At 41.7% G+C, this 26,516-nt stretch overlaps 1 protein-coding gene, 1 long non-coding RNA gene and 4 other non-coding genes across 7 annotated transcripts in view; 5 read left to right on the top strand and 1 right to left on the bottom strand.

Annotated features, from left to right (window-relative positions):
* The window catches only part of scn5lab (sodium channel, voltage gated, type V-like, alpha b), a 186,094-nt gene that overhangs the window by 148,924 nt on the left and 10,654 nt on the right, over positions 1-26,516 (top strand). The window lies entirely within an intron of this gene.
* Positions 10,976-13,428, bottom strand: LOC130547081 (uncharacterized). The gene is made up of 4 exons (XR_008961848.1): positions 13,264-13,428; positions 12,557-12,587; positions 12,378-12,463; positions 10,976-11,088 (listed from the first exon to the last, which is right to left on the bottom strand). It is a non-coding gene; the product is annotated as an uncharacterized LOC130547081 (long non-coding RNA).
* Positions 17,610-17,685, top strand: trnak-uuu (transfer RNA lysine (anticodon UUU)). The gene has a single exon. It is a non-coding gene; the product is annotated as a tRNA-Lys (tRNA).
* trnas-uga (transfer RNA serine (anticodon UGA)) lies at positions 18,080-18,160 on the top strand. Its single transcript has one exon. It is a non-coding gene; the product is annotated as a tRNA-Ser (tRNA).
* trnak-cuu (transfer RNA lysine (anticodon CUU)) lies at positions 24,971-25,043 on the top strand. The gene has a single exon. It is a non-coding gene; the product is annotated as a tRNA-Lys (tRNA).
* On the top strand, positions 25,310-25,383 carry trnan-guu (transfer RNA asparagine (anticodon GUU)). Its single transcript has one exon. It is a non-coding gene; the product is annotated as a tRNA-Asn (tRNA).

The raw sequence follows: 26,516 nt of genomic DNA, 5'->3' as shown, positions 1-26,516 counted from the left end.
GTTTATTTAACAATAAATAGCATTTGAACAGTGGAGAAGCACAGAAAAAAAGAAAAGAGCAACAGAAACACAACATCTCCTGGTATCTGTCAAGATCTCACCATTAAACAACTCCACAAACACCATTACCATCTCCACTTATTACAAACCACTTTCACTTCATTTCTGTCACACATCTACACTGTAAACCCCAATGTTGTCATTAATAAAGACATTAAGTTATCATAACTTAACATTATTTAAAATACCACGTTTTGGCATCAAAACTTAAACAAATGTGTTTAATCAAATTATTTGGCAGCAAAAACCTTTCAAATTAGGATTATAAGTGTTATGAACTCAAAATTGTAAGTTATTTAAATTATTTTCTATGTCTTTGTTTAAAATGATTGGTCGTTTTGAACTTATGCCTTGAGGAACGCGCTGATTGGTCTGTATTACACAAGGCGTTAATTTTTTGGTCGTTGTGAATTTGACGAGGAGAATCAGGCATATCACTAGTCGGAAGAAATGTGTAAAACGTGAATTTTGACTGGTAAATACAGATTAAAACGCATACACTTTCCTTAATTGCATCCCACGTTTTATTGTAGTATTATTTGCACTGTTTTAACACTTTACCGCTTTCCTCCCTCGCAGAGGTGTATAGTCCAGGGGCCAAAGAGTAAAAGTCCTGCCATATTTTTGTCACCCATGAACCCATGAGCTGATTTCACCAGAGGAGGAACCAAGTCATTCCTTTCAAGTCACAAGTCACATCCAAGTCCTCAAAGAGTTAAAGTTAATGAGATAATTAAGTGAGTAATAAATGATGATTGAGCATTAGTGATGAACACCTGCTGTTATTGAGAATCACAGAGGATCAGATGTTGATGTTTTATTGGTTAAAATGACGTCACCATCATGGAGATCAGTGTTTGCTTTAGTTGGGCTCTTGACCCTTGACCCCTGTGTTAGATTTCTCTCTGTATCAATGCATGTGCTGTTGTAAAGCAGAGAGATCAGAGCTGTGCAGTGAGCAACTCTTCACTGTTTTCATATGATGAGATAATCATCAGGCTGCCTTTTACAGCCAAATATCTTGTTTTTCCTCTTGTTTAGGTTTTCATAATCAACCATGTGACCACAGCGTCAAGCAAATGTTTCTCTAATAGTTCAGTAAATGAATTTTAAATAATGTAAGCATATAAAAATTGAACTCCGCACTGACACACACAGACGTCAACGAGATGGCAAAAGTACACACATCCTTTACTTAAGTAGAAGTACAGATACTCATGTTTAAAAGTACTCAAGTAAAAGTTGAAGTACTGACTAAACTTGTTTACTCAAGTAAAAGTATAAAGTATGGGCTCTAAAATGTACTTAAGTAAAAAGTAGCCAATACTACTACCTGTTTTAGAGTCACGCTCGTACCTCACAACTGAACTACCATTATGTAGAACACAAGCATAAAAAAGACTGATGGAATAAATCTATTTGCCACTACCTAGGTAGTGGAAAAAAACACAAATTTATAATACAATTATGATGTAAGATAAGAGTGTAAAGGACAAGCGTATTGATAATAATTGTGACAGAATTCCCTTTGTCTCAAGTTCTCAACCATAATTTTAGCTATTCTTTGTGTTGCCTTCCGCCTTGGTCCGTGGCAGCTTCTTAGACTACTAGCCTATGTCTGCGATGCGTAATAGCCAGGAAATGACTGTTTGGTACTGTGATTGTCAAAACATTTTATAACAGAATTTCACTGCTTTCAATTTTAGATTAACTGTCCCTTTAAATTTTAAGCACAGACCATTCATGGACATATCATTATACAAAGGTTGTAGACACTTGGGAGATCTTGTCAAAAAGAGAAAACTGAGAAATAAAGAGATAATTAATTAGGCAAGTCAATTTACTTGGTAACCATTACTGTTTTTCTCGATTGGTTAAACACATTTCTTGAAATTATGCCTCGCTTTAAAATATTAAATGTTTAGCCTCTTACATTGTACGTTACACTCGTTCAACATTAAAACTGATGTCAGTGTTGCTAGATTAGGTGGATGATTTCCAGCCCAAAGGCTCACTAAAACCTACTCACTCCAACAAAAACCAGCCCAAAATTTTAACTTCCAAAATAATGTGATAGTATTTTATTGCAATGTCAATCAACGTTGATAAGGATCGTTTTTTATTTCCTTATAATTTTAATCATGACAAGATGAAAAAATATAATAAAAATCAGGAAAATAGATCAAACAGATCAAACAAGGCAAATGCATTAAGAAAATAAGACTAATAGGATATGTCCAGAAACCCCTTCAAATGTCAATCAGGAAATTAGCGCATTTTTGTGCAAAAGTGCCCACTATAATTAGTTCATGGAAAGCAACGCAATGAGCAGGTATTTTTCACTCGTTCATGAACTTAACGCACACACCACGATAACAAAAACATGCAATTCATACATACTAATGAACAACAGCAACAATAATGCGCTTACCTTAACGAGCTGCCTTAACTTCTGACAGAACTACAGTACATATTTCGTGAAGTATATGTTTGTAGAACATGCGAATAGCTAAATATCTAAATTACATATTTAAAATCTGGTCCTTTGGCGCTAAAAACCCTACCACTCACGAGTCACCACGTGATGCAGAATATCACGCTCGAGATCTGAGAACAGTTACTCCGTCTTCGTTGATTTGATTGGTCACCGCATTGCTCTGTAAACAGTAACTCCCGCCTTCTTACATTTGATTGGCTAGTGGCCACCTCACAAAGCGCTTCAGCTTTTAGGCAGACCTATCGTTAGGTTGAAAAAGTCACGCAATGACAAGAAATAATATTGATTGTGCATCAAATACAGATTAAAACTAAAGTAACGAGCCTGGTTTGAAAATGTAAGAAGTAGAAAGTACAGGTATTTGCGTAAAAATGTAAAAAGTGAAAGTAAAAAGTCGTCAGAAAATAAATAGTGGAGTAAAGTACTGATTCCAGACAAATCTACTTAAGTACACTTCCCATCTCTGGACGTCAAGAACCAGCATATGAAGCTCAACAATGGTGACAATCAACAAAACGCTTCATGCTGCAATGCATGAAAAACTCCCATCATGCACTGCAGTATGACTAATTATTGTCACCACTGTTGAGGTTCATGTGATAAATGTTCATGTCTAAAAGCATGATGAGGATGTTTTATCTCAATATTGAAGCATTATTGTGGCATTGATTTAGGAGGTTTGTTTTAAAATATCCAAATGTAGTTAATAAACCCAGAGATTTAAACCAGAAACACTCATTCATGGAAAGCATAAACTATTCTGCTCCTTTAAGATTTGATTCAGCATTGCACAATGTTTGCTGTAAAATAATATTGTAATCGCTTAGAGGTAAATCTCTTTGAATTATTGAACGGCTCAATAGCCCAACTAAACACACTGAGCACAATTATGGTGACAATGTTGTTGTTGTTGTTTTCTTTCTTCCAGCTGATGTCATCCAAGGCTGTGGCTGAAGTCAGTTGTAGTTCTTGTGCAGGTGTTCATCACTAATGCTCAATCATCATTTAATTACTCAATTATCTCATTCACTTTAACTCTTTGAGGACTTGCTTGTGACTTGAGAGAAATTACTTGGTTCCTCCTCTGGTGAAATCAGCTCATGGGTTCATGGGTGAAACAAAAATATGGCAGGACTTTTACTCTTTGGCCCATGGACTACCCGCCTCTGAATAGCACAAAACTCATTCATAATTCCCAAAATGCATTGCAGTTGATCCGTTTATCTAAATTAGTTGGTTGATTCTCACCATTGCTGAGCTTCATACACTGATTCTTGATGTCTGTGTGATTCTAAAATGTGTTTTGATGAATATACATCCATTTTTCACAAATCTTTCTAGACATCAAAATACAATCAGACTCCCTGATCTTATAATGTTCTTTCAGGATCAACACTAAATCAAATTACATCATCACAGTGGTGTCAATGGTTCCATACCAACACCATTTGGTCACGTTCTTGTTTGCACTGTCATATCAAGTGCATTTTAAAAGCTCACAGTTTCAGCAGATCACATCAAGTAATAGTCAACGGTCAAGATCCCAACTCAAGGAAACACTGATCACCTTGATGGTAATATTCTTAAAACATTAAAAGATGTTTTTAAAATGTATTCAAACACATGAAAAACCTCTAAGGAACGTTCTTATAACACACTTTTGTTAGCTGGGGTGTATTTCAGAATGTAGTTATTGTGTTTCTCTGGGTAAATTAAATTTTTGTAGTTTTTGTTGATCTTTTCTGCAGTGAATCTGTTTGTTAACAGCAGATGTTCATCACTAATGACTCAATCATCACTATAATAATAATAAAACTCAATACAAATTCTGTCAAACAGGAGCACAGAAAGGTGTTGGTTTTAGGATAAATCTGGGCCAGAATTTAAATGAACTGTTGATTATATTTGGGTCAGTTCTGCTTTATTTGTTTTGTTTTTTGACATGTGGCATTGCTTTGGCTTGCTTGTGGCCCAAACCTGGCAAACAGGAGCGACCACCCAAGGCCTCATTCCACGCGTATGTGGGCCAGATGAGGCGGTATGGGGAGTAAGTGTGGGCCGATTTGGGCCGCAACGATTTGCTGGTTTGGTTGCTATCTGGGATATGACCTTTAGTTTACTTTTGAAATACTGTTTAAGTTACACTGACACTTTTTTTTTTAACTTGGAAAAAAATGAAAACAAATCAGAGCAATTAAAAAAGCCCAGAAGCAGAAATTATGTCAACCATTTTCTTTTAATAATTGGTTTGGCAATTACATTATACAGTAGTTTTATTCACAATATTTTTTAAATATACAAAATAAATAAAAAAATAAAGGAAATAAATCACTCAGCATAGTAAAATCTGATATTTTCACTGTAATATATCAAATGGTTAGGCCATAACATCATAGTGTTTAATTCAACATTTCTTTCAAATTCATTTAAAAAAGGCAATGTTATAAAAGTTTTAGAACTGTAACAATTCAAATGAAAACGCCACAATGTAAAAATAAAATGTGGGACCCTTATATTAACAATGTACAATTAAGGAACTCTCTTTAGTTAAGAAACAAAAAAATAGCAAAAATATAGGAAGATAATAGGAAAAGACAGACCGACCTCAACTAAAAGAGCTGGATTCTTCTGTTTCGATGATGACTGGCAAACCGTCTAACAAAATCATCCAAGTCAAGACATTTGGCTCTCCTTACCTCAATGCTTAAGACTCCAAGATTACCAAGTCTATCTATCATCAGCCATGGTAGTGCGTAAAGTTGTTTTTATGAGCTTAAGTGCAGAGAAGCTGTGCTCACAACTTGCACTGCTGACTGGTAAGGCCACAGCTATGCAGCACAAGCGAAACAGTTGATAGAACACTTCTTTGTATGGCTCAAGAAAGATGATAAACTCTAAAAGACTAGACAATTCATTTCCAGTCTGAGATTTTCTTTCTATAACCCTCCTCACTTGATGCAGTTCATGTTTTATGTCTTCAACATCACATTCATAAATCCTAGCAAAACTAAAAATGGTCTCTTCGTCCAGAAAGTTTCTGCTCTTAGGGTTCAGTGCTTGTATACCTTGCATAATACTGCAGTTGGATTTACTGAAACGCCTCTGCATCTCCCCACTTAAACAATCCAGAATGGGGTAAAATATACCACTTCTGAATTGTTCCATGTCTCCTTCCTTACACCTCCGTTGTCCAACAGTGGATTCAACAATTGACCCGCTTAATCTAGAATTCATTTTTTGTGGCCTTTTCACCACAGTTTCGACTGCAACATTGCACTGCTTTCCCATGTCCACAGTGTTTTTCCATATTTCATCAAAGGATGAATCACTTCTTAGGTCTTGGAGGGTATCTTGAAATGCTTCAACTAAGTCCACAGCATTCGCTAAATCAAGAGAGGTTGATTGAAGCATTTCTGCAAGGAATTGTGCCTCCCCAAGGACTTTTGTAAAGATCACAAGTGTTCCAATAAAGGTAAGATCCAGTTGTGCAAGTAAACCCAGTGCTTCCACAGAGCGTTCTCCACTGTTCTCCACATCAATATCATGCAGCACACGCAATACAGCGGGCAGTCTGTCCTTAATATTTTTGCAAGCCTTGTACCGACATGCCCATCTGGTGTCACTGAGTCTTTGTAGCTCTCTTGGGGCACCTTGGTACATTTCCTTTTGCACAGAGAGCCATTTCTGGTGCACATAGGAGCCTGACATGTACACATATAATTTCTGTAGTAGGGAAAAGAAGGTTTCAGATTCAGGCACTGATTTTGTTGAGTCAACTAGAACAAGATTAAGACAATGTGCTTTGCAGTGCACATAAAATGAATGTTTTGCATTAGCTCTAATCCTAGCAGAAACACCAGAATGTCTCCCTGACATGACCGATGCCCCATCGTAACCTTGCCCCACTAGATTTGACCTATACTCAAGTCCATACCTCTCCAGGCATTGCATTATTTTTTGAGTAAGCCCCTCTGCATCAAGATCAGTAGCTTGCTTGAAATCAAGAAAACTTTCATGGACGGCACCATTATAGTAGTACCTAAGTACTATTGACAGTTGTTCCTTCTTTTTCAGATCTTTTGTATCATCTACAATGATGGAAAAAAATGTGTTTTCCTTTACTTCACTGATGATGCTTTCACGTACCATATCTGACAGACACGCAAGAATCTCATTTTGAATAATGTTACTTGTGTATTTTGCATTACCTACAGCTTTTTATTTCTTGTCAATCAGTGGACTATTTGTTTGTAGATGCATCTTCTCAATGTGTCCCCTTTGTGAAATGTTTTGCATTGCAGTAAATAAAAGTACCTCAGCAACTGTTTTAATGTAGGAACGATTTTGTTCAACTAGTTTTTGGTGTTTCTCATCGAGGACACTTAACACTGAAGTGTCTGTCAAAATCCTTCTTTTGTGTTCGCTCCACGCTAACATGGAGTTTACATGATTTTCTGATTTTTCATGTGCCCTGAATCCTCCATCTTTATACATTGCCTTCTTCCAGTTGGAATAGCCCAGTGGTGAAGTGAATGAAGTCTCTTGAACACCAGGGAGAGAAAAGTGTCTACAAGTAAAACAATATGCAGAGTCTTGGCTTGCAAAATACTCCAGCCATTGGTGTTGTGCGTACCAGCTCTTGTTAAAAGCTCTTTTCCGGTCACCCTGCAAGGTGCGTGGGAATAACTTCAAGTGAGGCTGTGTTGGTCCTGCTGCCCGAGACTGTGAGATGTCTGCAAGTAAAAATATAGTCTTATAGCAATGACTAGCCTTCCAGGGATCCTAAATTAATTTAAACAATGAGTAATATAAATAATTAGTTAAAGCTGGGAAGAGTGTGCAATTTGTCAATTAAATCAACCTAGAAATACATACAGTTGTTTCTACATAGTTAAGTTTAAATGAAAGTTAATAACGATAGATACCTCTCCAAATATGTAGACAAGTCAGAATTCTTTCAAGTTTTAGGAACGATCTAGGTCACGTAATATCACCCATAGCATATTAAATGTCACAGAAAACGACAATGCTACTTCTAATTGGGGCACCAACAAGAATTCTAACGATCGAATAATCTACAGCAGGCCAATAATGTTATCCAAACAACTTGACAAACCCCTCTAGAAAATATGCATTAAAATAAAAGACAACCGGAGCACACTCATGTGGTCTGTGCAGATAACGGTGGGGGGTGGCGGGTCTGTGGAGATTGGTATCTAGGAGATCTAGTATGTAAGTTCACTATCACCCCACCTGACATGTGACTACACAAACGATCATATTTTTCTTCTGAGTGTCCTTCATTTTCCAGCCCAAAGAGAGATCACAGTATATCAGATCAAGGGTGAAGAGCCCAATAAAGTAAACACTGATCACATTAATGGTGACTTTAATAACAATGAAACATCAAGTCATTCATGTTCTGCAGCATGTTGATTTGTGAAAGTCCCTGTGAAGCAGAATAGTGATTGTCTTCAGTTTTCTGACATATTTCACAATGAAACTTAATATTGAATGAGGAAGAATAGTGGGTGTGGTTCATGTTTTCTACTGTGATGATTGGATGAATAAAAACCTGGCTGATAGTATTACCATTTTCTTCGTTTGAATAATATTCAACTTAAGTGTCCCATACAGACATTAAACACTTTACTCACAAAATGTAATGACACATAAAATAGTACAGAACAACTATATTCATTATTAGTATTGTACGTCACTACTGAATAGGTTTAAATATAGAAATAACCTTCAATATACTCCCAAGTCCGACAAACCATGGTTTACAATGAAACTGAGACAGCTTCGTCAGGCCAAAGAAGATGCTTACAGAAGTGGGGACAAAGTCTTGTATAATTCAGGCCAAAAACACACTGACAAAGGAGATAAGAGCAGCTAAGAGAAGCTACTCTGAAAAGCTGAAGAACCAGTTTTCAGCCAACGACCCTGCATCGGTGTGGAAAGGCCTGAAAGACATTACCAACTACAAGCCATCATCCCCTCAGTCTATGGGTAATCAACGACTGGCTGACGACCTGAACGACTTCTATTGTCGTTTTGAAATGCAGAGTCTCACCCTTCACACCCGCCCTGACCCTATCTCTGCTATACCATTAACACCTCCTCTTGACATTCAACCTGCACTTAAGATCTGCGAAGAGGATGTTTGCCAGCTTTTCCGCAAACAAAAGATCAGAAAAGCACCAGGCCCAGACAATGTCTCACCCTCCTGCCTGAAAGTCNCCTGGATTGGCAGCGGGTGCAGCAGGCTGTGAGGCAGTTGCCTGGACAACTGTGGGATGTAACAGTGACAGGTCGCAGTCTCCTCTGGAGGCGTGGGTAAGAATCCCACTTCTGACATTGCTTTGCACATGCTGGAGCCTCCTCGTGCTTTGCATGGAAACTGTTGTTCGCTGAATTTCTGGCAGAGTTGTCAAACCCAGTTCCTGAAGAGCAAGTGTCCAGCAGAGTCTAGCACCAACCACAGCTGCCTTGAAGTTGCTAGTAATCCGCTGGAGGGCTTGGTTATCAGGAGAAGTTGTGGTTCGTCAGGCGGAAGAGTGCAATACTGCCTGCCACGTTAGCAGGCCAGAGAGGGCCAGTGGCGCAATGGATAACGCGTCTGACTACGCATAAGAAGATTCCAGGTTCGACTCCTGGCTGGCTCGCTGCACCTGCTCTGCTTTTCGTGCCATGGGACATCCGCTGACCTGGGTCAAAAATAGCTCAGTTGGACAACCGGTTCCCGTGCCTTTGATAGCTCAGTTGGTAGAGCGGAGGACTGTAGGCGTCCCACTGGACGCGGCAGTGAGATACAAACAGCACACATAGTGTAACAATTTAAATGGACTTATCATGAGCAAAGACCTGACAAAGTTGCTAACAAGCAGCCTTTCCATGCCGTTTATACCAAAACCGAAATCATCTTCCCGTTTAAAACATGGTTTGTTGAGAAATGCTCTCAACATGCCGATCATTTGTGTAATTAATATAGTTTTTGCTAAATGTAGATAAAGAAGACCTTGCAGTTTATAATCAAGCAATAAATCGAAGAGGTAAGTGCCAAAAAGTGAGCACCCCCCGGGAATTGCGCCTCTGGTTGGACGTTATTTCTAAATGGCCTGTGTGTGACATTGAATGGCTGCAGTCACAAGTCATTCCGAAAGTCGAAGGACTGCCGTTGCAGAGCCGCCTCTCAGGTTGAAGCCATGCGACAATCAGTCAGGGTGGCCGAGCGGTCTAAGGACAAAGTGCGGGGTCTCCGGGCGCCGGGACCCCCAGGGGTCCTCGCGGCTGCGACCCCAAAGTCGAGGCCCGAAAGCGCAGTTCGGCCACGATCCAGGGGACGGCGCCACAGCGTCTACGCGCAGCTTAGCCCGCGCCCAGCCAAGTAGATGGTGCCGGGTCTCCTACTTTTCCACTGTTCCTCCCTCATGTCCTCTAAATGAACGGTGCGTCCAGCCGGAGACCCCCGGCAGCCTCCCTGACCACGAAACCACTATTTGTCCACTGATCCACTACATTGGATCATACATTGGACACGCCCCCCAGGCCCCGGCCACTACCACCAAACCACTTTTCGTCCTCTAAACCACTATTTTTCCAGAAACTCGATCCCGGGCCGAGGCGACCCGCGGATCGCATAGGCACGCCCCCCGGATCCCCCGCCGGCGGTCCCGGGCAGGTGGTCAGTGTTTTTTTTTAAACGTTGCCCATTTCAATTGATCTTCGNTTTTATGGAATTTTACTATTTTAATAAAAAAATGTGAAAATACTGTTACGTTATACTGCATTTTCCCTGTAAAAATACATTTATTCTTTACAGTGTATAGATAGCATCTAATTCATATTTACATTTATCACAAAGAACTGTGAATTCTACATGGTGTAAATAGAATATAAGGCAACTAGTACATATAGCCGCTGCTAAATTCAACTGGGAAAATATAGACTATATTTGGTGTCAATGTGTGTTTTTTAAATATTTTTTACAGTTATGATAAAAATGTGATATGGCTGTGAAATTCTAATGGATTTTTCAGTAAAAATACACTGTATCCAACTCTGACAAAAAAATAAACATGAACGTTTTTTAAAGGACATGTCAGGTTAACAATACACAACAATCACTTTAATTTAAAGGAAATAGACGTTTTTTCCAGTAACACATTTAATCAGTTAAAGAACAGGCGACATGTACATTAGGTGTCAATGTATGCATTTTTATGGAATTTCACAGTTCTGATTAAAATGAGATGTTACTGTTAAATTCTACAGTTTTTTTCTGTGTAAAAATACATTTATTTTTTACAGTGAGGTAATGTAATGAATACAAAAATAAAGTCCAAAAGCAAAGGCTCCAATAAAACTGTTCATTGACAAGTTAATGTGATGATCATGTTCACATATTACTCACCATGCAAACTTCCTGTGATTGCTGTATGGAGTCTTTTTGAGTCCAGTTCAGTTGCTCTGTTAAAGCAATCTTGGTGATGTTGACTTAGTTTTGCCAATCTTGATGTATTCTGATTCTGAAAAATAATTTTAAACCTTTTAGTTACTCTAAACAAACATCTATACAAAACTTGCAAATAGCTCAAACTCTACTTAACAACAGTGACTGAACACCATCTAGTAGAGTTTCATGATAAACTGTAATGTTGGCGTGACAAAGTCTGGCAAAAACTAATTTAAACTGGTTAACAAGATCAACTTTGACAGTTGAACAGGCCCTACAATCAGACAGGTCAAACAGAAAGACGGTCAGATATGAAAACAGACAGACATAAATACAAAGGGTGTTTTGACAGTGATAGAGTGATGGATAAAGTGTGATGGATTAGAAACTTCATAGGGCATGCAGCCAGAACTAAAGTAGCGGTCCTTAATCCTGGTCTTCGCGACCCCCGCTCTACATATTTTGCATCTCTCTCTTGTTTAAGGGTGCCTTCACACCTGCCTCATTTAGTTCGGTTGAATCGCACAAGAGTTCATTATTCCTTTTGGTGAGGTTCGTTTGGGCAGGTGTGAATGCAGCAATAGCAATCGGGTATGCACCAAAAGTGAACCAAACAAACGTACAGAGACCTGCTTGAAGAGGTGGTCTCGGTACGCTTTAAAAACGAACCCTGGAGAAATTTTTCCTGAACACTCTTTTGTGCTGTGCTGTACAGTATCAAAGATAATGTTGATTTTCAGTTAGTCTCAGCCTCAGACGTCACACCCATGGACCGTTGGCAGAACGTCTGATGCATAAGGCACACTTTCTTGGAAACACTTCAGCGACTTCGAAGTCGTCATCTGATTTAATTAATTTCACAGGATAATTTCACAGGATTTCTGGGAGACGTGCGTGTCGCGTTCTTTAACGGTCAACAACACGAAGCCGTCTGATCTAAGAAGTAAGCTGTCGTCTTTACATCGGATGCTAAATTCTTAAAAGTATGCGAGGTTCTCGGCATAAACCCATAATCGTACATCGGTCTGTTACTGCAGGGACATTTCCACACCTCTAAACATGACAAGGCACAAAACGAAACGTGATTGGTTGCTTTACCTGCGAGTCTAATGCCCTTTTGTGCGGGCCATGGCCAACGAAAGCGGCCAAAGTTTCCTTCAGTATTGGAGGTCTGGCTACTTGAGACTTATTTTTAAGTACCTTGGCCCACCAAGACCTATCTGAGTCTGCATAGGCGATATAGGGTTGCTGTTGCATACATTTATACACAATACTATGCAAAATGCAAAAAAAAAACATAATTTTACTGTGCAACTTATAAACCTTACATTAAATTCTCCATTTTGTTATGAGATTTCTTACCTTTGTATTTGCTGATTAATTGCTCTTGAAGCCCGTGCTTGTCATTCTTGGTATAGAATTGTCACAGCTACACATTTATGCAATACCTGTAAGTAAATAATTTAATAAAATTTAGTTTATTATTATGATTATTATTATGTAACTTGAATTATTCATGCCAAAATCCAGACATTACTTACCCTTGTTGCTCCAAACCTGTTTTGTGCTTTTCTGTGGATGTAAATACAGAGATCCATTTAATAGGAGCACTTGTGACCAGTCCACTAGTCATATAGATAACAAAATGTCAATGAAAATTGATTGTTGTTTGTTTGATAGATTAATGTATTGTATGTAGGGCTGGACATGGGGGGAGGGGATACAGGGGATATAAATTCAGTGATATAAATGTGCTATGCAATGTTCATACATAAATCTAGTGGGATTTTCTATGTTTCTTACAAGTTTAAATGTCCACAAATGAAGCACCCCCTTTAAATCTCAGCCATTTCCTTTACTTATTGCATAATAATAAAAATATATCAGTATTGACATTTTAATTACTATTTTACAGAATTTTACCACACTTTGTTAGTTTTGATACAAAATCACTGCAATGATACCTTTAATAGTACTTCATTAATCCTTACACGTGACCCGTTGTAATCACTAACTGTGCTTTTTTGATTCATTTGTAAATTCTTAAGAACTGTATAAGAAGTATGACGAATTTTATTTATTGACTAATAGCTACATAACGTTACTATGAAAATTTCTGCAACAACACGCAGGTGACATAAAACAGACAACAAATTAAACCCTAAACACAATACTCTTATAAACAATGCTAGCTTTCATATTTTACAATTTTGTTTTTATAACGTTACATGTTTAGGTCAGAACTCACCTTTCCTCGTGTGCGTTTCGCGGGAGATCGTTGCTAACTGAGTTAACGTCATTGTCACGTGTCTCCAATTCCCGGGAAGCACATCCAGAAGTTGTCATTTATTTGGATTTCACGTTAAAACTGTGACTCCATTTGTACTAGTGCTGGAGAATTGAAACGGCAATATACAAAGGTGTCTTAAAATATAAAGCCGAGCCAACATAGAGCGAATACGTCACGAGCTCCGTTTGCGTCTGTTCGATCTTCCGTGGTGTCCGCCTATGACACTTAAGTATCGCGAGACCGTGTCAAGCGCATACTGATCTCGCGCTCCTGTGATGTCATAATCCGTATGGTCTGCGCAGCGCCATTTGTGTTTAAGTTACGTTATGGTTACACAGAGATCTCTTTCATAATGGCAAGGTTTTCTTAATAAACGAGACTAACTGTGCAGGCAATACAAGTATACTTATATTTTGATTTAAATCAAAAGAATATGTCTGTGTGTAAAGTTCATTAACCCTTCATCGCCGTTGCTGATTTGGGTTCTTCTGCATTTCAGTGAACCTTGCTGTTCGTTACAGTTATATTTCATCCTGCACTTGCTACAGTTATATTTCTTGCCTACCATATTAAGATCTCCGGCCTACCATATTAGGATTTAATTGTAGGGAGCGCTCTCAATTACACATACGTATATCATGTGCAATAACACATACGTATATCATGTGCTCTTTATCTTGACACCTTTCCGGGGGCTTTCGGACGATACATGATTTAACCTTGGTTTTATTAAAAATGAACTCATGGTTTAGCGTGATAATGATAAACAACCCAGCGTTCTTAATTAAACTTCTCTACAAAAGTGTGTGTGGTGTACGTGCAGTTCCTGTCTTAGTTTGATAAGATATTTGGTGTGTACGCAGGTGTTCAAGTGTTCAAACTCATACATGAGGCCCATAGCCCTTGTTAAGATCAGAGAAGTATATGAACTCTATAACTTCCTTTAAATGTATTCTTTAAATAAGAAAACTATTTTATATAAGAAAACTCAGTAATATATTTAGAATATAAGAAAAGTCAATAATATGTCTAGAAAACGACATAAGTGTCAAATACAAGGCCCGAGGGCCAAATCCGGCCCGCCCTCTCATTTTATGTGGCCCGCGAGAGCTTACAAATTATTGTAGTGTTATTATACATTTTATGTCCACGACCTGAAAATGCAACTCAACTTTATTACCTGCGCGATGACGACATCTAGCCAGTAGGTGGCAGTGTCCGTATATATCGCAGAAATAAGCCCCTCCAGTGCGATCAGGTTGTTTCTTGTTTCACACTGGAGGGGCTTATTTCGCGATAACAGCCGGCTGCTTGTACATTATACCGCTTGTTACGCGGGATACTTGCCACATGAGAAAAAAACTTGACATGAAATGTGAATTTGAAATATTTTATTAGCTCATTTTTACTGAATGCAAACCTAACAGGAAAAGCTGTTTACTTTCGGTTTTAAGGTAAGAAACAATGTTCAAATGTCACGAACATTCAATTTGGTTTAATAATTTGTAAATATAATGTCATATATGTTATTAAAAGACATATTTATTTTTAATTTGTCAAAAAAAGCCTGTCAAAATGATTTGTTGCGTCAGGGTTACCCTGTGTTATTAGTTTTGAGAGGTTATCTGGGAATAACGAACCTGCAAATGTCGCGACTGGCCAATCAGAATTAAGCATTCCAACGAGCGGTGTAATAAGTGAGTGATATGATATATATATATATATATATATATATATATATATATATTAATTAGACACATTGTGTCAAACAAATAAAAATTTATGCAGAGGGGAGGCTATTTCAAGAGGGATGGGAAAGCAAATACATGTTTGTGCTTAATGGAAACAAGCCGGTGTGTCGTCTTTGCCAGGAGGCCATCCCTGTTAAAAAAAACCAGCATATGCTTATTTGGTATGTTTTGATGCTGGTTTGTGCTGGTTTAGTTGGTCTTTAGCTGGTCATGTGCGGTCCGTAGCTGGTTTAAGATGGTCCAACCAGCATCAAAACATACCTAACCCAGCATATACTGTTTTTTTTCAACAGGGGTGGCTGTGCTCAAAGAATACAGTACAATTTACGTCTGCACTTCGAAACCAAACACAGAGCAAAGTATGCTAACCTTAGCCACCTAGAAAAGCAACAAAAGGTACAAGACTTGAAAAAAACTTACATTTTTGGCAGAATTTGTTTGCAAATGTTTCTGCAAAAAGTGATGCAGCCGTGAAAGCCAGCTTTATTGTGGCTGAAGAAATCGCCCGAGTTACCAAGTGTTTTTCAGAAGGTACATTTTTAATGCAGTGTATGCTGAAGATATGTGAGCGAGTGTGCCCTACACAAAGGCCTTTAAAAATGTTAGCTTGTCAAGAAACACTATGTAGACCGACTATGTGTTCATACAGAAACATATCTTCTTTTTTTTTTAATAAACTGTACAGTAGTTGTACACTTGAATACACTTTATTTTACTGGTCTTTTACTGTCAAAACTAGGTATTAATTGAGTTATTACCAAAATGAGTAATTAAATGCAGATGTAATTATGCAGTGTGATAAAAGAGTGGATACATTTATATAGTCTTACAGTTACAACCGGCCCTTTGAGAGCAATCATAATACTGATGTGGCCCGGGATGAAATCGAGTTTGACACCTGATCTAGACCACTGATTTGTCATTTTTTATCAGTATTTTCATTCATAGACAGAAAACATGACTGCATACAAAACACACATCATTGTTGACAGCTTAATTAGCGGACAGCGGATGATTTTAATTTATCTGATCAGTAGTGACATGTTTTGTTCTATATTAATAATGGGAAAAGTTATTCAATAATTCAATAATTAAGTAAACCATAGCCTTACCTTTTGCAAAGATGACAATAACAGCGCAGCGGTCGGTGATCAGTCAAAAGTAAGCAACAGGAGAGAAACGCGATTGGTCAAAAGTAAGCCCCGTAGAGAAACGCGATTGGTCAAAAGTAAGCCCCGTAGAGAAACGCGATTGGTCAAAAGTAAGCCCCGTAGAGAAACGTGATTGGCTCATGTGGGCTTACTTTGGGCTTACTTTGGCTCAGGCAGTGGGAAACAGTAAGCGCAAGCGAGAGGTAGTGGGACCGACGCCCGCATTCTCCACGTCAGTGGCTTTTGGAGCCTCCTTCACGCATTTGTGCGTCTTAGCCCTCCCTATGCTACCTGTCGAGGCTCACCAGTGCAGAAAAAGGTCTTCGTGTTGATTCCTGCTCATATGTTCAGTCACAAAACGCCATCAGGGTCCGGTGTTGCTCCTCGCTGTGGCACCTCGACACACATGACAAGAGTCTCCCATATGGTACGTGCATTGCTTTTACTCAGAGCAACGTGATGCAGGAGCTTCACGTCCAAAGACAATCGAGTTGTCACTTAAGATTCCACACGTTTTCTTGCAGTGTTACTTGCATTTTCAATAAGCCAGTGTGCACGTGTGCTGTGGTGCGTCTCTTTGCGCTAGAAATCACAAGAAATCTCGCAAACTCTCTGGAGACTTCAGAATACGTTTTTTTCTTTTATTTCACTGTATGTTTATTATATATATATATATATGTGTGTGTGTGTGTGTGTGTGTGTGTGTGCGTGTGTGTGTGTGTGTGTGTATATAAATATAGTATAAATATAGTACACATTCAACATAAACCAATGTGTACATATAACCTTTAATGTGATTTACAAATTTTTGCTTTGCAGGAACCTTTAAGGAAATCACGGGCAAAAGACCAAAGAAAAGACCAAAGAAAAGCTGTCAGGGCAGTTTTTAAAACACGTCTGACTTTCACTTACCTGCCAACTCCCAGAGCCACATTATCCGGTTCAGGTGTACTTGATGATCTGCAATCTACAGGTGGCATCGCCTCCAGAGATAGGACTGAACGCCCCTGCATCAGAAAGGTGCACAGAACCCTAAGCGGACAGAACCCTGTAAATTACTGACTGTCTGCGAAACGTTGTCGGGACCTAATGTCAAACACAATGGTGGAAACGGCCTGCAGAAGACTGAATCCTCGTAGTAGTGTGGCCGAGCGGTCTAAGGCGCTGGATTTAAGGCTCCAGTCTCTTCGGAGGCGTGAGTTCAAATCCCACCGCTGCCAGGGATCTGCAGTTAGTGCCAGCTTGGAGCTGTCTTTAATTCATCTACTTATGTACCTCCAGAGCCACATTAACTGGTTCAGGTGTGCTCGATGAGGGATGAACCTGCACTCACCTGCCGTACTGAACACCTCCCACTCCCCCTTGAGGGCCTACAACAAGAACTTGTTGCACACCTTCACGAGCCTGGATAGCTCAGTCGGTAGAGCATCAGACTTTTAATCTGAGGGTCCAGGGTTCAAGTCCCTGTGCGATGGGAAAGTCACCTTTACCTTGTGAGCTGTTCTGGCCCGCCCTCTGTTGAAAAGAAAACGTTTGCTCGTGAGTTGGAGTCGACATATGGGCTTTGAGCAGGGTTTAATCGACTTTGCTTCAGCGCATGCACCAGAAATTCCTTGAGACCTCAGCAAAACCTGCCAATCCCCTCCCTGCAGATGTAGTCAAAAGTCCTGCTAGCGAAGGCGGTGGCTTGCCGTGAGTAAGCGGTTGGCTCTGCAACGGTTCGAATCCGGGTCACGGCAGGACACGTGCTGTGTTTGTGTCGTTGATCTGATCCTGCCTGTCCCTTTTTGACGTCTCCGTTACATCGCCCGTTACGCTGCCGGCTCGTCCCTCTTTGCGCACGAGTTAAGCCCAGAGGGCACGCAACCTGTTGTAGTCGTGGCCGAGTGGTTAAGGCGATGGACTTGAAATCCATTGGGTCTCCCCGCGCAGGTTCAAACCCTGCCGACTACGGCTGCTGTGCTTTAGGCATTCACTTTGTCAGACGTACAGTTTTGTGAGCCGCTTTGTTGCTTTAACCCAAGTCGGTAGCACGGGATGAACAGAGAGTGAGAGAACACGATGCAGCCCTTTATAGACTCCCACGTGTTTGTTTCGAGCGGCTCTTTTACTGATGGAAAGTGTTCCTGCCAGTACGCTCGCCTGCTTTTGCTCAAAGTGCAGTTGACACGCTCTCTCTGCTTTTTGTAAATGCGTCTTTCATGCGGGATTCCATCAAAACTGTGTAACAAGCACTAGAAGCGAAGCACTTGCCAGCTGTTGTACCTGGTTCGAGTGAACTTGCAACTGTACAGCCATCTGAGAGATACAGTGGCGAAAAAGGGCCTGCCGAAGCCACAGTCCTGTGGTAGCGTGGCCGAGCGGTCTAAGGCGCTGCAGTTCAATGCTGGGGAACAATAGGCCATCAAAGGTGGGGAAGAAGGGGGAAAAGGAAAAGGAAAGATAGAAAGAATATCAAGAGAAGAGATAGCTCTTCCCTAATGTTTGAGTGTTGATGCATTTGTCTAGTTTTTGAAGCAATAAAACAGCGTACGTTTAATTTACATTGCTTTCTATTGCAGGCAGTCACCAGGACGGGGGTTCGAATCCAGCCAAAGACAACGTATTGTTGAATTTTTAGTCTTATTAAACAAACAAATTCTTGAATGCATTACTTTCAAAATAAACATATGTACTCGTTGGTTGTGTTTTAAACTCAAAAAAGATACCTGTGCTCTGTGGTATTAGTTATAACAAATATGCAAGCCACAGCAAATATGTTGAAAAATGCCTATTATGCAAGAACAACAAAATACAGAAATAGTCCTTCTTATATATTTATATTTTATGTTATTGCACAGGCACCGAGTATTGTGTTTTACTAAAACTAATAGAAATAATGAAAGTCAAAAACATGTCTTGATAGTTTCTTTTTATTTCACAAATAGTTAACAGAAGAATAAAGAATATTCAATTAAAATCGTTTAATAAGTTAAATAGCACGTTTAAAAAACTATATACATAAAGGTAAATAGAATATTAAAAAATAAATAAAAGACAAACAAATACAATTATAAAGAATGTATTTAAAAACAAGTAAGTGTAAAAAGGCCTTTCAGCCTTTGATAACGCTTTAAAAAATAGATAAATAACTACAAACTACTATTAACAATGAACAACTTGTTCAAATAACACTATTTACATAAAACTATATACATTATAGTTGCACACTATTTGGAGGTGGTTCTTCTCATTTCCTCCAACCATACCTCTTTTGAAACAGTCTCAGTGTGTGGGCAGTACACCCTGCCCCTATACTGGCTATGACCTGTTTCACTTGTTTTAAATTGGCCACACTTCTTGCATGTGTTGGCCTCCACAGTTCTTCTGTAGGGTCTCTTGGGTATGGCACCTGGATTGGCAGCGGGTGCAGCAGGCTGTGAGGCGTTGACCTGGACAACTGTGGGATGTAACAGTGACAGGTCGCAGTCTCCTCTGGAGGCGTGGGTAAGAATCCCACTTCTGACATAGCTTTGCACATGCTGGAGCCTCCTCGTGCTTTGCATGGAAACTGTTGTTCGCTGAATTTCTGGCAGAGTTGTCAAACCCAGTTCCTGAAGAGCAAGTGTCCAGCAGAGTCTAGCACCAACCACAGCTGCCTTGAAGTTGCTAGTAATCCGCTGGAGGGCTTGGTTATCAGGAGAAGTTGTGGTTCGTCAGGCGGAAGAGTGCAATACTGCCTGCCACGTTAGCAGGCCAGAGAGGGCCAGTGGCGCAATGGATAACGCGTCTGACTACGCATAAGAAGATTCCAGGTTCGACTCCTGGCTGGCTCGCTGCACCTGCTCTGCTTTTCGTGCCATGGGACATCCGCTGACCTGGGTCAAAAATAGCTCAGTTGGACAACCGGTTCCCGTGCCTTTGATAGCTCAGTTGGTAGAGCGGAGGACTGTAGGCGTCCCACTGGACGCGGCAGTGAGATACAAACAGCACACATAGTGTAACAATTTAAATGGACTTATCATGAGCAAAGACCTGACAAAGTTGCTAACAAGCAGCCTTTCCATGCCGTTTATACCAAAACCGAAATCATCTTCCCGTTTAAAACATGGTTTGTTGAGAAATGCTCTCAACATGCCGATCATTTGTGTAATTAATATAGTTTTTGCTAAATGTAGATAAAGAAGACCTTGCAGTTTATAATCAAGCAATAAATCGAAGAGGTAAGTGCCAAAAAGTGAGCACCCCCCGGGAATTGCGCCTCTGGTTGGACGTTATTTCTAAATGGCCTGTGTGTGACATTGAATGGCTGCAGTCACAAGTCATTCCGAAAGTCGAAGGACTGCCGTTGCAGAGCCGCCTCTCAGGTTGAAGCCATGCGACAATCAGTCAGGGTGGCCGAGCGGTCTAAGGACAAAGTGCGGGGTCTCCGGGCGCCGGGACCCCCAGGGGTCCTCGCGGCTGCGACCCCAAAGTCGAGGCCCGAAAGCGCAGTTCGGCCACGATCCAGGGGACGGCGCCACAGCGTCTACGCGCAGCTTAGCCCGCGCCCAGCCAAGTAGATGGTGCCGGGTCTCCTACTTTTCCACTGTTCCTCCCTCATGTCCTCTAAATGAACGGTGCGTCCAGCCGGAGACCCCCGGCAGCCTCCCATGACCACGAAACCACTATTTGTCCACTGATCCACTACATTGGATCATACATTGGACACGCCCCCCAGGCCCCGGCCACTACCACCAAACCACTTTTCGTCCTCTAAACCACTATTTTTCCAGAAACTCGATCCCGGGCCGAGGCGAACCCGCGGATCGCATAGGCACGCCCCCCGGATCCCCCGCCGGCGGTCCCGGGCAGGTGGTCTAGTGTTTTTTTTTAAACGTTGCCCATTTCAATTGATCTTCGGCTATGTCATCGAGCCCACCGTGCTGAGAGGTGTGTCGTGATCGCTAAAAATAAAATGCACATTTTGACCTGAAAATAAGAATCGGCAATAACCACTACACGTGGCTTGCGAATAAATGGGTAGCGGGGACTTTTCAGTGTATCATATCCATTATTCAGCAGAGGCCTCATAAGTGTTTCGGCTGCATTGTTTAAAATGACAAAGTGTGACTCACTGTGACCCTCAGTGACCTTTGTTTCATCTCATCTTCCAGTATTTGATTAAGCGCACTGTGTTTCATGACATAGCATGATCTTTAAACGTAAAATGCATGTTTTGATACAAAAATAAGCCTCCTTGATAACACATACAGGTGGCCTGTCAGTTACAATGGAAAGAGGGAACTTCCTGGTTGCTGTGTAGTCTGTTCGGCGGAGGCCAAATAGCTGTTTAAACGGCAATGCATAAAATAACTAAAAATGAATTCAAATGTTGTTTATTTGCATTGATCTTCCAGTATGTGATTAGGTACACTGTGTTGCACGACATACTTTGTGCATTAGTCACAGTATGCATATTTGAGCCTAAGGTTGACATCCGAAATAACCACTACACTTGGCTTGCAAATCAATGAGGCTTATTTACAAAATAAATAACTCCTTGATAACACATACACGTGGCCTGTCAGTTACAATGGTAAGAGGGAACTTCCTGGTTGCTGTGTAGTCTGTTCAGTGGTTGCAGAGTCACTCATTTACACTACACGAGGACCTCAAGCCGCGAGACCCCTGGGGGCCCGAGTGACCCCAAATTGCACAAATGTTTGCGTCACGCCCCCAAGGACGACATACCGAAAGGGCTAAGGCATGGAGCCCAAAAAAGTATTTTATATCCCCAATCACTCATCACTCTTCCTGCCCATTCGTTTCAATGGGAGACACTGAGACACAAGGCCGGATTTTTGCTGCATTCTCAACCAAGTCAAATACTCTTGGAAAGAAGCTAGGACCCCCAAACTTCACGTCCCAACTCGGTTGCCCGTGACGGTCGTGTGACCGAAGCCTCGAGATCCCCTGACCCCTCGAACCTCGTTTTCTGGACATCCGCTGTACAGTTTAATGAATGGGGTGGAACAAATAGTTCCAGGTATGGTGCCCGTATCGGGGGCCCCGAGGGAGGTGCGAACTCAGGGCGTCGAATGCTGACACATGGGGTCCCCTGTTGTGACATATTAAAGGGCCGAAACCGTAGGCGTACAGGAAGTGGTTGATAAAAAATAAACAAAAATATTCCTTGAAAAATACAGACACGCTTTTGTTGCTTTTTTGACCTTTGACCCCCAGAACGAGGTCGTGGGGCTTAGCTCTTCGGAGACGTATTCGAGGGGGCACTTGAGAGTCGGAATCTAAAATCTCGAGACCCCTCGACCCTTCGGGGGCGAACGGAAGGCCGACAAGATTTCCATTAAATGCACACGGTTGCAAACCCACTCATTTAAACTACACGAGGACCTAAAGACGCGAGACCCCTGGGGGCCTGAGGGACCCCACATTGCACAGGCGTTTGCGTCACGCCCCCATGGGCGACATACCGAAAGGGCTAAGGCCTGGAGCACGAAAAAGTATTTTATATTCCCAATCAGGTCACTCTCTTTGCCTATTTGTTTCAATGGGAGACACTTAGAAAAAAGCAAGACTTTTGCGGTACACTCATCCGAGTTAAAGACCCTTAGAAAGAAGCCAGGCCCCCCAAACTTCAGATCCCGACTCGGTGGCCCGTGAGGGTGGATTGACCGAAGTCTCAAAATCTTCCGACCTCTCGAACCTCGTTTTCTGGACATCCGCTGTACAGTATAATGAATGGGGCGGAACAAATTCCAGGTGTTACGTTTTTTGACCATATGATGGGCTAAAATGGCCAAACGACCGCGGAACGCCACGAGACTCTAGGGGGCTTAACGGCGAACCGCCCCGAGTAGCCCGACCCGGCCCTGATGCGCCTGTGGGTTTTGCGTCCGTTTACCCGGACTGCCAGGGCGAGGGGTCCGGGGGCGGGTCTGTCGGAATCCGGACCCCCACACGGACGGGTCCGCGGGGTCGTCGGACACCCAGGGTGGCTTTCGAGAATAGAAATGTGCTAGTGGACAAAAAATGGTTTCGCGGTAGTGGGCGGGGCCTGGGGTTCCACCCCCTTTGATCTGAGGCCCAATGAGTGAAGTAGATGATCAGTGGACAGATAGTGGTTTCGTGATAGTGGGCGTGTCTGGGGGGCGTGGTCCTTTTACACCCCACGCGTTCAATGGCCAGCGGGGACGAATAGCGGAAAGCAAGGACTCGACTCCCCAGCAGTAAGCTACCCCACCCTTAATGACCAGCCATTTAGCTGTGAAAGCGGCTATTTAGAAGGTTGGATTACCTCTGCGGAGGCTTACCTGAATGGGAAAAGGCTGGCGTGGACCATAAACGGTTTCGTGGACCGTGGTGGGGGGGTGGGGGTCTCACCGGGGTCTCCATGGCTCTTGGGCGCCCCAAGAGGTGTCCACTCACCCACTATATGGGGGGGTCTATTCAGCGACTACCGGGGATCCTTTTTCGGTGAGACGATGCATCGCCCCCACTATACGCCATATGGCAGTTTATTTGAATGGGGAAATTTCCACGAACCAGTGTTAATTTCGTTGACGAAAACTATGACGAAAAGTATTCGTTAACGACATGTTTTCACTGACGAAAACGAGATGATAACTAAATAAAAATGAATGCATGATAACGAAAACTGTAATAAAAATATACTGACATTTTCGTCAACTAATAAAAACGAGATGAAAATATTCTTGTCCCACCTGGCGGACATCAGTTTGCGCGCATGTGCTTATCTCATATAAATGGTAGAGAGAAGTCTCTGGGAGAAGGGGAAGCACACACGTGTATTCTGTGTCTCCACGCGGTTTACAAAGCGTCTTATTTTCCTTCACGATCGCTGGTAAAACGCCGCAAACTTGAAGCGCGACTGCAGGTGAGTCACCCCGAAACACATTACGAGGGCAGCACAAAGGTTTTTATATGCCTATGTTAACTTAACACGAGCTGCTGCATAACGTGAAATGCAACATAAAGTCAGCAAAAAGAAACCAGCGCTGTCCTCTACTGATTATAGAAGTGATGAAGTGAGTCAAACTGTACATTCGAACCAAGTATGTAACATGTTTGCATGATTAAAGAAATGTAATACAATTTATATAATATGTCTTTTTGAAAGCTATTTCTCATTCATTGCTGTATCAAGCAAAGACAGTGCAGCTCTTTCTTCAAAGAGGCATGCCATGAGCCAATAGCCTTTGAGTGTGAGCCCTGTCAGAGCGTTTCATTGGTTGAATGAACTGAATGAATACGCCCTACTTAACGAGTCAATTGAGTCAAATGGGATTGAATGAACTGGAACATGTCATTCATGGTCTAATATTCTGTGTTCCAACAATGCAAATCTAGTTACTGAACTTTTCTGAAAAATAAAGGTAATGACCTGGTTTAATTTCATTCTAAGGTGAAGTAAATTATGTCAAAACAGTTGAATCTTTGTATGGAACATTTAATTACACCAAGTAAATGATTTAAACCATTTAGATTTTAGTAGACTAAATATAATGTATATTTATTAAACTAAAATGTTTTTCATATTTCGTCGACTAAAACTAGACTAAAACTAAAATGATGGGGTTGACTAAAATGTGACTAAAACTAAATTGCATTTTCGTCAAAAGACTGTGACAAAAACTAAATCAAAATTTGCTGTCAAAACACTGCCACGAACTCACTAAAAGTGCTTCCTGAGTGAATTACCAACTCACTAGATTCCTTTAACTGCTTCCTATCCGTGTCATCCTAAATCCCTGGCAGAGGTACGCCCGGCTAGCTCAGTCGGTAGAGCATGAGACTCTTAATCTCAGGGTCGTGGCTTCGAGCCCCATGTTGGGCGTGTAAGGGCATTCTGTTCTTGGTGCTTTTCACCAGGCGAGGTGATGGGATGATTGTGCAGCTTCTTGGTAAAATACAGAAGGCGCAACGACTCTTAACCAATATGCGGCAAAAAGGGCTCTCTGAAAGCATCCGCTATATTGGCGTGCTGAGACGTACGTGGTTATGACTCTGCAAAGCTCTGCTGTTTCTTTCCAAATCAAGTCCGAGAAACGAGTTCCACGTCTCGTTCTGCCGCCGTCCCTCGCCCTCCTGCTGCCTCTGTCTGTCTCTGTGGCGCAATAGGTTAGCGCGTTCGGCTGTTAACCGAAAGGTTGGTGGTTCGAGCCCACCCAGGGACGCGCTAAGGTTTTTGTTCCCACATACAGCACAGCTGACGCATGTCTGTTCGGCCATCGGGACGGAGGTAGCGTCACGAGGCTTTACGCCAGAGCATGACTAGGAGCACCGTGAATGTGTAGGCCAACGAGAGGCTTCGTGACGCAACGGTAGCGCGTCTGACTCCAGATCAGAAGGTTGCGTGTTCAAATCACGTCAGGGTCACTGGTTCTTTGGGCTTGGAAGCCTTGTTAGCGATGCCTTGTGGCTGCTGTTGCATTCTGGCTTGACTGACTGCTGCTAGCTAACCGGTCGCCCTGACTTTGTTGCAGAATCAGAAGGACCTTTTTACACCTACGGGATTGTCCACTTTAACACTGTTGGACGTTTATGATGTTTTCTATGTAGAGGTGAGGTTCAAAATGTGAAGACAGTGATAAGACGTGTCGTAAAAAAGCTCCCCGCTGTACCTGCTGTACTTTTGAATTGTCGACACCCGGGACAGAACACTGTGTATCCAGCACATGTTACCTGAGGCCTCAGAAAGCACGTTACAATAGAAGGTAAATACTGTGTGCTCACTTGAATTTGGATGGTGCAAAGGGGATTAAAAGTAGGAGGAGCCCAGAAAGGCTCATAAACGAGATCAGTGGAAATTTGTTTGTCCTCCTACACAGCTGCCTCACTGTGAAACAACGGGGTATTTCCAAGTGAAAGAGCAGCCAAAAATCCCACTGTTTTCCCATAACGGGAGTTGAACCCGCCGCCTGGGTGAAAACCAGGAATCCTAACGGCTAGGCCATATGGGAGACCCCAGAACCCGACTTGGAGGGGATATGCACTTCAACTGTTTTCCAGCACAGAGGAAGCGTAGTAAAACCACACATTTGAAGAGCATCGCACAAAACTCTATATCTATCTGAGCACATGTTGACAATAAACTCGCAACAAGCAGAGGAAAACCAAGAGACCCAAAACAGCCAGGAGACAGCGATGTGCAGAGGCAATCTGACAGAGGCGGATTCTTAAACTCTCTGATTCCTAACACGTTCACCGAGGCCCGCTGTGAGCGGAGCCGTCCAAAAGCACATTGAACTCACAGTGGTTTCAGCCCACGGAAATCTTTCGTAAAAGGCGGAAGTTTTAATGCGTAGAT

The sequence above is a fragment of the Triplophysa rosa genome, linkage group LG23, assembly GCF_024868665.1.
Source record: "Triplophysa rosa linkage group LG23, Trosa_1v2, whole genome shotgun sequence".
Classification (NCBI taxonomy): domain Eukaryota; kingdom Metazoa; phylum Chordata; class Actinopteri; order Cypriniformes; family Nemacheilidae; genus Triplophysa; species Triplophysa rosa.
This window is presented reverse-complemented; position numbering and strand designations above follow the sequence as displayed.